Source organism: Arvicanthis niloticus, chromosome 2, assembly GCF_011762505.2.
Source record: "Arvicanthis niloticus isolate mArvNil1 chromosome 2, mArvNil1.pat.X, whole genome shotgun sequence".
Lineage (NCBI taxonomy): Eukaryota > Metazoa > Chordata > Mammalia > Rodentia > Muridae > Arvicanthis > Arvicanthis niloticus.
Window position 1 is genome coordinate 138,968,941 of NC_047659.1, and position 12,407 is coordinate 138,981,347.

Here is a 12,407-nt window from a genome sequence, read left to right on the forward strand (position 1 = left end):
TAATACGTATTAACAGAGCCGTGCTTGGATGAACACAAAACGTTTCTTATCTCTCGGTTTGTTTCCCCTTGTGGCCCCCAAGTAAATGTTTTGTGTTATCAAATTGCCAATAAGGGGGTGGGGGACGTATTACTTTTAATTAGCAAGGCTTGATGGTAGTGGGGATTTTTTTCTTACAACCTCCCTACCCCCATCCCTGTAGTTCCTATATGTTGGCAATGATGGAGAGAGAGAGAGAGAGAGAGAGAGAGAGAGAGAGAGAGAGAGAGAGAGAGAGAGAGAGAGAGACTGACTCTATTGTCTTCTTTTTGGTAAAACGATTTATGTCAGCAGCTCAGAACCCAGCAATTATTCTGTGTCTTAATGCACTGGCCTTGCATCCAGGGCCTTTGCTCTTGACAGGCCTGATCGTTTCAGTTCAGTGATATGAAAGGCAGTGAAGGAAATGAGCAGAGGCATCCCAGGTCTGTCATGAGGCCTGGCACTGCCATTCAGTCTCAGGCTTTGCATCCTGGTGCTACTCAGAGGAGTCAGAGGTGAGAGAGGCCCCAGTTATTCCCTAGACATTTAGGATGTCCCTGTGCTGAGTGAAGAGGTTGTCCCGTCCACTGTTTCCCAAAATTGTGAACTGGGTAATTATGTGAAGCCCCCACAAAACAAGAAATAATGTTAAACGCCAAATGAGGTACCCTGATCACAGGCACCCACTCATTCACAAGCCTAAATACAGATGGTACATATTGACTTCATGAAGCCTTGTCAATCAGGAACCCATTTCCTGATGATTTAGGATACCAATGGATTAAATTTTGGAGTTATTTGTTCGCATGTTATGCACACGAGTTTGCCTCTGTGTGTGTGTGTGTGTGTGTGTGTGTGTGTGTGTGTGTGTGTGTGTGTGTATATATATATATATATGTGTGTGTGTGTGTGTGTGTGTGTGTGTGTGTGTGTGTGTGTGTGTGCCATGTGTGTGCAGTACCCGTGGAGGCCAGAAGATGGCACTGAATCCCCTAGAGGTAGAATTATAGATGGTTAGGAGCTACTCAAGAGGTCCTAGGAAGCTATCCTGGGTCCTTTGCAAGAGCAATACGTGCTTTTAACTGCTAAGCCATCTCTACAGTGCCTAATCTTTCAACAAGATGTAAGCAATACCAAACTATTCTTTTGATTTGTCTGTTTGAAACAGTGTCTCACTTTGTAGCCCAGGCTGGACTGGAACTCCAGATTAGCCCTGGATTCATAGAAAGTCTGCCTCCATCTCCTAAATGCCGAGATTATAGGTGTGAGCCGCCAGATCTGGTTCAAATTTTAGAGGTTTTTTTTTTTTTTTTTAAATGAACAATTCTTTTGGATATTTGGAAATGGCTCTGTCCACTTTACTTTGTGTGTTATTCTCTGAAACAGCCGAATTCCATTTCTTCACCAACAATCTACCACAGCATCTCTGGAACCCAGTTATTCATTCATCCAACAGAAATATACTAAATCTGGTAGTATAGGCCTGTCATCTCAGCCAATCAGGAAGTTGAGACAGGAGTACTATAGATTCAAGGGCAGCCTGGGCTACTTGGGAAGACCCTGTCTCAAAAAAATAAAAAAAGGTAAAAAAGAGTTGGGATATAGCTTTATTTTAGAGCACTTAGTTGAAAACAGTGTTCAATTATAAGCATTGGGGGAGGGGGAGTGCTGGAATCCCTGCTATGTTTCAGTGACATTGTAGACTCAGGTTGATAGAATTCCTGTCCATCTGGTGTTTAGGGAAGACAGAATTTGTTACAGCTTGAATGTGAACATCCTTGACAGGCTCAGGTGTTTGAACTTGGTGCCCACCTGGTGGTGCAGTGTGGGAAGGGACTCTTGTTGAAGGAAGTGCATCACTGGAGGCAGGCCTGGAGGGTTTATAGCCTGGCCCTACCTTCCTGAGTTGCTAGTTGCAGTGATTTGTATATGCTTGGCCGGGAGGCAGGGGGCACTAATAGGAGGTGTGGCCTTGTTAGAGGAAGTGCATCACAGTGGGGGCGGGCTTTGAGAGAACTTCCACCTAGCTGCGGGGTGTGTGTGTGTGGGGGGGGGGGGGGGTTATGCTAGTCTTCTTCTGTTTGCCTTCAGATGTAGTTGTTGAACCCTCAGCTCCTCCTGCACCATGCCTGCCTGGATGCTGTCATGCTCCCGCCTTAATGATAATGGACTGAACCTCTGAACCTATAAGCCAGCCCCAATTAAATGTTGTTCTTATAAGAGTTGCCTTGGTCATGGTGTCTCTTCACAGCAATGAAACCCTAAGACACTGGTGAAATGTTGCAGGCCTCCATAGCGCACTTGTTATTATGCCTTCCCCAGTATGACTGCCTTGGTCTCTCTGAGCCTGTGAGCCAAAATAAACCCCTCATCTCTTCCGTTGCTTTTGTAGGGGGTATTTTATCACAGCGCCAGTAAAGTCAAAGCATCCGTTTTAAATTACTGCCTAACAATTTGTTGCCGTGATGTAAAATGTAAGTGGAGGTGTACAGGGGTGAGATCGTGTGGCAGCCTCACGCTTGGAGGGAAGCAGCGGTCTTTGCCATTAATCACGACAAAAGGTTATTGTGCTCAGGTTTCCTGGCTCCTTGTTTACACGTGTTTTGAAATTAACATCGACTTCTTGCCATTTGTGTTTGTTCCTAAGTGAGGCGAGCCTCCGGCTAATGATTAGAATTATTGTTACGAAGGCACTAATTAAAAGAATATTCTGTTGCAAGGCTTCGTGGGAAGAGCGCTTCATCACGGCAGACATCGGGGCTGAAGTGTGGAGAGGGATCTGTGAGACTGAAGTCACTGACGCCAGGATTAAGAATGGGTCTCCAAGGTGTCCCCACCTCCACCGCTGCCACCTTGCAGAGCGTTCCTCCCTCCCCCCGCCCCTACCTCCACCCACATAAGAACTGCAGAGGGGCCACTCGGTTTTCATCTGTGGAGTCTATTCTGTTTTATTGGCTTTCTATTACCTTGTTTTATTGTGTTTTCTTTTTAAGATTTGGGGGTGGGTGGGAGAGGTGTCTGGAGAAATGGCTCGAAGATTTGGCATTTGCTGCACTTTCAGAGGACCAGGGTTCAATTCCCAGCACCCACATGGAACAGCTCACAACTGCCAGGAAATCCAGGGTGTAGCAGTGAATTGTTAATCCACACTGAGCTTTTGGAGGGTCAAGCTTTTAGCCACCCACCAGAGTTTATTTTAATATTAAAATTATTAGCTCAATGGCTAGTCACTTCCTGAACCTTCCCATGGCTAGCATACACATTCCCCTCTAGTAATCCTTGTTAACACCTTTTAAATCTATATTTTATCTTTGCAGACCCAGAGGACTGGCCCTTGTGGCCACTTACCCTGATGCTAACATGTCAGCGGGACCTTAAGTCTGATCTCTCTGCTCCCCCATCATGGCGATTCTGTTCTTCCCCCTCCATCCCTTGCCCTGGAAATCTAAAAGTCCTGTCTCTGTCTGCGTTTCCCCAGAAGAGAAATATCATGCTTTGTGTCTGAAAGGTTGGGAGACTGGCAGGGAAAGATGTCTTAGGATGCACTAAAGAGCTACTGTGTTTAGGATGCCAGCGTTGTAGATTTCTTCTGCTTCCGGAAGGATTTCTACGTTCCTATGTTGACCATGGGGTCAGGATCTGTACCCGCTGACTCCATGGCCCTTGTGATCTCTGCGGCAAGAGTTCACGGGAGACAGGAAGGGTTGTACTGCAGAGTCAAATGGAGCACTCTGGAGGAGTGAGAGTGGGCAGCAGCCGGAGGGACCATTGTGCCAGCCTACGTCTTTAGGCGGGCTTTATTCTCTTTCTAAAGTGTTTAGAAGAGACAGCCTTCCCTGAGGATGTTTTCCAGCCAGGGTAATTGACAGGCCAACTGGGCGGACTTTTAAGGGAGAGGATGGTGGTGTGTGTATCTTTAATCAGAAGCTCTCCAGCTTAATAGTTATCATACGACCTTTCAGGCAGTTCAGAACATCCTGTGTCCCACCCAGGGCCACCGATACACTCTGAACTCATTCTCTTGGCAGTGGTCAACGTCCTCTGGTTTCAGTTTCCAGTTTTACATGGTATTGATGATGGGGTGAGGGGCACTTCTTAGGGATCTTCAAGCTAATATCTCACCAGCTACCTAACAATTTGACCACAGTAAAGTCCATGATACATGAGAATACAAGTCCTTCTGACATCAACGTTTTCCTGCTTAAGCTGATTGGCTCGTGCTGAACCTTTAGCGTTTTTAATGACTCCTTGTTTTTCCCCCTCTATGAATATCTCGAAATAGGAAAGCTTTCAGTTCTGTGAAACTATGTCAGGCCTCCTCCCATCATCCGTCAGAGCGGTTTACACTTGTCAATGTCCCCACTAATTTGTGGGCATCATAAAAAAATCTATACAGCCATTGCCAGGAGGCTGATCTTAGCAAGTGCTGAGTCTCAGACATCATGTAAAAAAAACTGGATTTAGACAGATTTCTGGATGTTCCCCAATGTCAAAAGTTACTTGATGGTCAGTAAGGTTGAGGTTTATATTGATGTTTGGATTCTTGTTTACAGAAATTCTTTTCCCATCTGTGTCCTGGTCACAGTGTTGGTGAGTGGGTTGTCTTAGTATCTTTTACATGCTTGCCTGTCTGTGTGCATGTGTGCGTGTGCATGTGCGTGCATGTGTGTGTGCATGCACATGTGTGTGTACATGTGTGTCTGTGTGTGTGTATGTGTGCATTGTGTGAGTGTGTGGTGCTTGTATATGGGTCTAAACTCATTTACGTGTGTGTATATGTATTCAGGTTTGTGTGTAACCCTTTTAAAGACAGGGTCTCCTACTGCACCTGGGACACTCCTTGATTTAGCTTCACTGGCTGGCCAGGAAGCTCCAAGACTCCTCCTGTATCCGCCTCCTTAGTGTTGAGATTGCAGTAGCTACGCAGACAATTTTTGTGTGGGAGCTGGGGTCCTCACACTGGTGCTGCAAGCAGCCTACCATCTCCCAACACCTAGTCTAATGCAGTTGATTCACACACTTACTCATTCAACATGTGTGTTCAATCACTATTATGACCAGATCATGAGACAGGTCAAGTCTTGTGGAAATCACAATAGAGCTGCTTCAGGAAGGCGATGGTTATACCCAGCCCAAAAGAAGCAGCTTCAAGAACAACAGGGGAAAGTCTATGCTGGCCCAGGGCGGCTTCTGCCCTCAGGATATCCAGGCACCTGTTGTTACACAGTGGGCTGGACTAGAAGGAAGCTTAGCTGGGTAGGTGTGTTATCCAGATCTCTGATGATACGTATGAGTGTGGGAGAAATAGCCTTCTCTGGAGACATTTTCAGTGGGACAGCTCTCTTTACTGGGGAGTCAACAGAGGCTATATAAAGCTTAGGGAGTAGGTGGGGTTTTCAGGGTGAATGAACATGATTGGCTGGGGCCGAGATACTTTGAATGCTTCATTTACATGTGCTTGGGGATGTGTCCTTATAGGTAGAGAGGAAGTTTAACCTATAATTTGACCACCAGGCTACAGGACTGCGTCAAGGGTGGTGGAGGTGAAGGCCATAAGTCTCCCGTGCACTGGGACATGGAGATCAAAAGCAAGGAGGAAGCAGCCCCACCTGCCGATTTCGGAACAAGATTTTCAGGGTTTGGACACATCTTGACCTCATTCTTGCTCCAGACTGGCTTCCCTAGTCACATGGCTTTCTGGCCCCACCCACAATGCTGCTTCTAGCAAGTTTAGGGAAGGCTTCCAAAGAGGAAGATCTGAACTGAAAGCAGAAAGAACAGAAAAGGAAAACAGATCTCTCCAGGAAGTTGGACTAAACCAACTTCCAATACTGGGAGCGAATGGTGATGTCATAGCACGCTCTAGGACTTTGTTTTTGAAATGTTGTGAGATCTTACAGAGGCAGAAAAGGCCATCCATTCAGGCTGGGGTATGCCACAATGAAACCTAAGGATTTTCTAAGTTTTTAAATTATGACTTCCGTTTGTATCCTCCAGAGATTACAAAAGAGTTCCAAAAATCGTGTGAGAACAAGGGTTATTGGTTTTTTTTTTTAATTTGACAGTTAGCTACCAATATTTAAAAATCCAAGAAATGGACTCAAATATCCAGATTTCCAATTTCTCAAAAACTTGGGAAGGTCCTACATTGCCACATAGAGTCATTGGTACTAAAGAGAATGGTCCCTTTGCATAGGGTATACGTTCTCCAGTTTACCACGGTCCCTACCTCTTCCTGCTGCGTACACCCTACTATTCAAATCTCTCTGCATCATGAGTCTACATTAGTGAGCGCAGTGGCACAGATTAAGGTTGAAGGGACTCTGACCATCTGGAGCAATCTTGGCTCAGGCAGGCCTTGCCCCCCACCCCCCACTCCCTCTGCCTTGCCATTAGGTTACATTCCAGCAGCTGACCACCAAGGTCTGTTCCCTTATTTGACCTCTTCCTCCTCCTCCTGAGGCTGACCACCAAGGTCCAGCTACCAAAAGCCCCCTTTGGCTCACCTCATTAACATGCCAAATCAAAGCAAGCATGCCACAGCATCCTAGTCCATTCTAACAACCCTCCCCCTTTTCTCTTCTTAAACGTTACACCTGCAAGGTCATTTGCTGCTGTGTGTCTGCCAGGGTCAGAGAGAGGCCGCTTTAACTTTTCTCCCCACTCCCACCCCTCATCTCTCTGTGAAAACAGGTGTTTGGGTGTGGCTTGTGCCTAATCCAGGGTCTGGAAGGACGCTCCTCCCCCACTGCTCTGCCCGGGTCTCCTTCAAAGGCTATTGACCTTTCACTGTTCCTCATGATGAGTTTATAACCCATTAAAAGATCTATTACCAAAATTCAGTGGTAGAGTATTTACCTCACACATAAAGCCCCGGGTTGGATTCCCAACACTCCAGAGTCTTGTGTAGTCCCTGATGGCTTTGAACTCATGGTCCTCCTCCCACCCCCACCCCCAGGTTTTTATTTATAGGCATGGACCACCACACCCAGTTTCTGTGGTCTGGAGATCAATCCAGGGCTTTATTCATGCTGGGCACGTGCTCCTCCTCCTGAGCTACAGCCCCGTTCTTCAGCTTTCTTCTTATTTAACAAACAGTCATAGTATGTCTAGTATATAAAAGTGAATGTGCTAAAAAAAAATTTTAAAAAGCAGAAATTCAGAGTTAAAAGATACAGGCTTGTCTCTAGAAGCTCACAGATTCCGGGGAAGAAAAACTGTAATTATAACAGAATCCCTTAAACACAGATTCCATTTAGTCACAACACTCCAAGATCTGTTGCTTCATCTGGTCCCTCTGGAAACATAAGTGGATGGGCTAGTTTTATGTCAACTTGACCCAAGCTGGGTCACCTGGGAAGAGGCGGTCTTAACTGAGAAGATGCCTCATAGAATCGGCCTAAAGGAAATCTATATAGGTCATTTTCTTGATGGATGATTGATGTTGGAGACCTGAGATCACGTGATTAGTACCAGGCCTGGACAGGAGGCCCTGGGTGCTGTAAGAAAGCAGAATGAGAAGTTCATGGGAAGGAAGCCTCCTCCAGGTCCTCGGCTTCGGTTCCTGACTCCAGGGTCTTGCCTTGAGTTCCTGCCCTGGCTCCCTGGGACGGGAGACTTGGAGCTGTAAGCTGAAATAAGCCCCTCCCCCATCCGGGGTGTTTTGTGTCATGGTGTTTTATCACAGCAATAGAAACCACAACAAAGACACTAGGAAAGAGCAAACAAGAATAGCAGGCTGGGTCTTTGTGGAAAAATGAACCGAGTGACTACATTTGCTTAGAGAAGAAAGCAGCTGGGCCAACGTAGAGAGTCAAAGTGTGGGTACTCTCTTCCTACCGGTTCTCTGCTGACTTACTGAACAAAGTGCTGTCCTAGTCAGGAGTCAGCAGACCCGGCCCTCCACCTGTTTTATAAATAAAGTTTTATTGAGACCCAGCCTTGCTATTTGTTTTCGTATGCCATGGCTGTTTTTATGCTTTAGTGTTAGACCTCAGGATTGCATCGAGGACTATAGAAGCCCAGAAAAAAATAAAATGCCTTTTATCTATCCCTTATGTGAACTTTTACCAACCTTTGGCCTACATGGTAGATGCTTATTGAGGGTGAACTTGAGGGATGAAGAAAGCCACATGGCTGCGTCCCCTTCAGGAAGGAAAGGTCACAGTCCACACGTCAGCCCTTGGAACACCTGTCACAAATACTCAGAGCAAAATTAGATCTTCTGTTAAGCTTTGATGGTCCATGTCACAGAATCTCTATCATGCAATGAAGAAAAAAATTATTATATTGTGGATATAAATATCACTCATAAGTACTGAGAATTGGGTAGGAAACCTGGGGATCCAGGAATGGTGCCTAGATTCAAGCCAGGACTGAGAGAATAGAGTCCTCTGCCCTGCCTTGATGAGTTCCTTCTGAAACCCAGGACAGGGCTGGTGGCTTTCACACCTACTTGCTTTTGGTACCACCTTCTGAATCAAGGTTCCTACCTGTCCACCTGATGGACAAACTGCCATTAAGGAAACCTCTTCTTTCCAACCAAGCCCTTCAGATGGAATCTTGGCATATTCTGATTTTAGTTCCCAAAAAGAATGAGAAAGGGCCAAGAAAAAAAAATGGTTGGCATTATTAAGCAAGAAAAAAAAGAGGAGGAGGAGTAAGAGAGAGATTTGGAATTGTGTCTAAGTGATTCCTTAGATTTCTTTTGGACACTGGACGTTCAGGGTCTTGCCTCCTCGCATGCAGTGATTTTATAGCAATGGTTAATTATTAAGTCTGTGGGATGCCGGTCTGGAAGGAAAGCATACATAGTTTTCATGTGATACCAATGACCAAAATAAAGGACAATGGGCTGAGAAGCCTGTGGACCCCTAACAGATGTGAATGATCTATGTCTTAAATTCTATCCTAGAGGATGGGGATTTGGGCCAATGGTCAGGATCAGACCCAAATCCTGCAGCCTCAAGCACCTCCCTCACAGCTGTTCCTGGAGTCCATCTGCCTTCCCCCTGGGTCAAGAAGCTCACAGAAGCCACCTCGGGCTGCCACCCACTCTTCCACTGTGTGTCAACAGTGACCACTTTCTGCAGAACGAGCATCCTTTACCTACCAGTGCCCTCAAAAGTCCTGTTCCCATGGAAGTCAGGCTGCTTCTGAGAGAGTTGGCATAACTTGGCCAAGGTCCTGGGGCCAGTAAGAACTGGGGAGACGCCATCTTTATTTCATACATGGTTTTCAACAGTGGGTGTCATCTTTTTCAGGTACCATGCACATTGTTTTGTAGACAGGCGCTCTCCCTGGCCAGGAACTTGCTAAGCAGCCTATGCTGGCCAGCCATCGAGCCACAGGCCTGCCCTTCATTCCCCACGTGGGTGGAGATAAGCATGCACCACCCTCACCATTCCCTCCTGGATTCTAGAAGTGGAACTCAGGTCCTGAGCCTTGCATGACTGTCTCCACAGAGGGTCACTCATCCCAGGTGAATTCCACTACATAGACTCCCAATGTTTGATGCTCCGTTTTCCACAACTCCCCCTGCCTCCCGCCTTGCTCTGATCAGGATGACCAAGAAAGACTGTCTACATCAACGGCTTCGGAAAGTTACAAGCTTATAAAATAAACACATATTTTATTAGAGTCAAATCAAAACTCAGAGTGTATTTTTGCTAGGCATGAATCCTGCATCTGGGGCCTAATTCTTGTTCCCGTCATCTCTCCTTTCTTCGGAGCCCGGAGCCCTGGCGCTCTCCTGACTCCTGATGCTAATTCCCATTTAAAAGCCATTTAATTAAGAGAAGAAAAAAAAACCTCAGCAGTTCAATAAAAGTTTCAGTCCACCAAGAGATTCTGAGCATCTTTCTGGTTTAAGTCATTTTGATCTTCTCCTCTTCCATCCTTTAAGCCTCTGTGAGAACTCCCCAGTAATCCTCCCTCTTGCTTCTCATTTCTCAACTTTCCCTTTAAAAAGCAAGGTCTCCACCCCATTGCAAAGGTGAAGATAGTGCAGCCCGCTGGCACCAGTGCCCCGGCAGCTGCAGAAGGATTCTGGGCGCCTGCCATTCCCAAGGCACACATGGTGCCTTCTGTTGGCACATTCCTCTTTTATCTTGGAGGACACAGTATTTAAGAACGTTCCATACAGGAGGTGCCAGCTTGGTTACTGGGGTCTGGTTTTGTCCTCTGCTTCCCCATTTACAAATACAATGCTTGAAAAGGGGCTGGGGAGGGTCTGTGGGTAACACACTTGCTACGTGAAGACATGAATTCAAAGCCCCAGAAGCCATGTAGCATCCAGACCCAATAGCATGAGTCTGTAATCTTTATGGAGAACTGGGAGGTGGAGACAGGGGAACTCACAGACCAGCTAACCCAGCAGAGTCACCAACAAACAGCATTTGGTACCATGTGCTTATAACCAAAGCACTCAGAAGGTGAACGCCGGAGGGTCCACGGCTTTGGAACGCAGTTCAACGAGGCCATTCTGAGATACTTGAGCCCCTGTTGCAGAAACCATGTCCCCACCCCCAAAATGGAAAGTAGTAAAACTTCCAGAGGCAGATAGAAAAGTTAGATTAGGAGAGAGATGAATGGGGTAGATCTGGGAGAAGTTAGGGGGGGAAGTGGGGGAATTTGATCAAAATCGTTATATGAGATTCTCAAACTACTAACTGAAATGTATTTTAAAGAAAGTTAAATGAGTGTATCTCTGTGGTAAGTATATAGATGCACATATATGTTAAAGCACATGCACAGATGACTCTATATCTTAAAGTCGTGACTAGAAGGGGAGAGCTTGGAAAGCAGGAGCCTAATTCCTTTCAGGTGAAATCCCTAACTTCCCTCCCCACCCCACCCCCCCATCAGCAGAGCCTTTACAGGAAACTTCAGGAGGACTGGAGAGTCAGCTCCTCTCTCAGGAGTATTTGTTGCTCTTACAGAACCAAGTTCAGATCCTAGCACCTTGGCTCACAATCACCTCAGCCCTAACTCCAGCTTCAGGAGATCCCACATCCTTTTCTGGCCTTTGAGGATACTACCCAAATGTGGTCATTCAAACACACACACACACACACACACACACACACACACACACACACACACACACGCAGATAGTAGATAGATAGATAGATAGATAGATAGATAGATAGATAGATAGATAATTTAATTAGTAATCATGGAAAAATACAAAAGCCTATAAAACCAGTATTCTGTGTGGCCAGATTCTAGCACTGCCCACGTCTCAAAGTCTGTTTCCTCAAATATAAAACAAGAGGCAAGAAGTGTTCACATGGTATTTAAGCCTTGCAGTGGACTTGAGATTAAACTCAGACTTTCTTTTCAGGGGCAGAGCAGCCTCTGGCCGTGTAACCCCACTCTGCTGCTGGGTCTCTTTCTGTCTCTGAAAAAAGGTCTTGGTGTCTGCAGAGTTTTAACTCAGATGGGCTGAAAGACTCATTACCATCCAGGTCTGTTGGTTGCAAAGTCCCCACCTCCTTGTGAAGCACATTACTCTAGGGTCTGCTTCTCCTCTCAGCCTTAGCTCTCGTTATCTAGCTGTTCCATCTCCGATAAAAAAAAAAAAAGCCAATGGTATGCTTTCTTCATAAATATTTCAGATTGAGCACTTGGTGTTTGCTCTCCCCTGAAGGCCAGAAATTGATGACTCTTTGAGGAATTTGCAACTTGAGCCAGGCCTCCCGGCACTGAGCTGGCTGCTCCCTAACGTGAGGCAGATAGCCAGTCTGTCAGCAGCACACAGTGTGGTTGCACAGCTCAGAGGCTGTGACTCTTGGCTAGCAAGATGGCAGCTTATCCCTTAGTGTGTTTCTCAATCCACGACATCCCTGCATTCGAGGGCTCAGCATCACCTTGTGCAAACGTGCTGTCCTTGTTGCACAGGTCCATCAGTATAGTCCAGATGGGTGGGGAGAGCCTTGAAAACAGCTGGCGAGATGTGCTAGTCCTTCCAGGAAAGTTTCCTCTCAGCTGCTCACTCCTGTGACATCTTCCTGTCTCTTAAAATACAAGCTGGAAATACCTTTGTCCTTTATCATATCTAAGCTTGTCCTGTCCTTAGTCACAGGCCAAAGCCATCTTTCTAGAAATTCCTTTATATGTTCAGTCCCAGGCTAAGGTTAGGAAGATAACAAAACCATGCAATGCATTCCATATATTTCCCCTGGCTCAAGTGATTGAAAGTTTTACAAAGTCACATTAGGTTCTTAGACTGGCTTTAACTATTAAAGGTTGAGATGAATCCAAGTTTAAAATTTTCTGAAGATCCAGAGACTCCACCCCAAAATAAGCCTCTGTTTCCCATTGTTGTCTTTGTTTGTGTCAGTGTGTGTATGTATGTATGCATCCGTGTTCGTGGGTTCACATGT

At 46.0% G+C, this 12,407-nt stretch overlaps 1 protein-coding gene across 2 annotated transcripts in view; it reads left to right on the forward strand.

The window, feature by feature from the left end:
• Nucleotides 1-12,407, forward strand: part of Tshz2 (teashirt zinc finger homeobox 2) — a 441,921-nt gene that overhangs the window by 282,423 nt on the left and 147,091 nt on the right. The window lies entirely within an intron of this gene.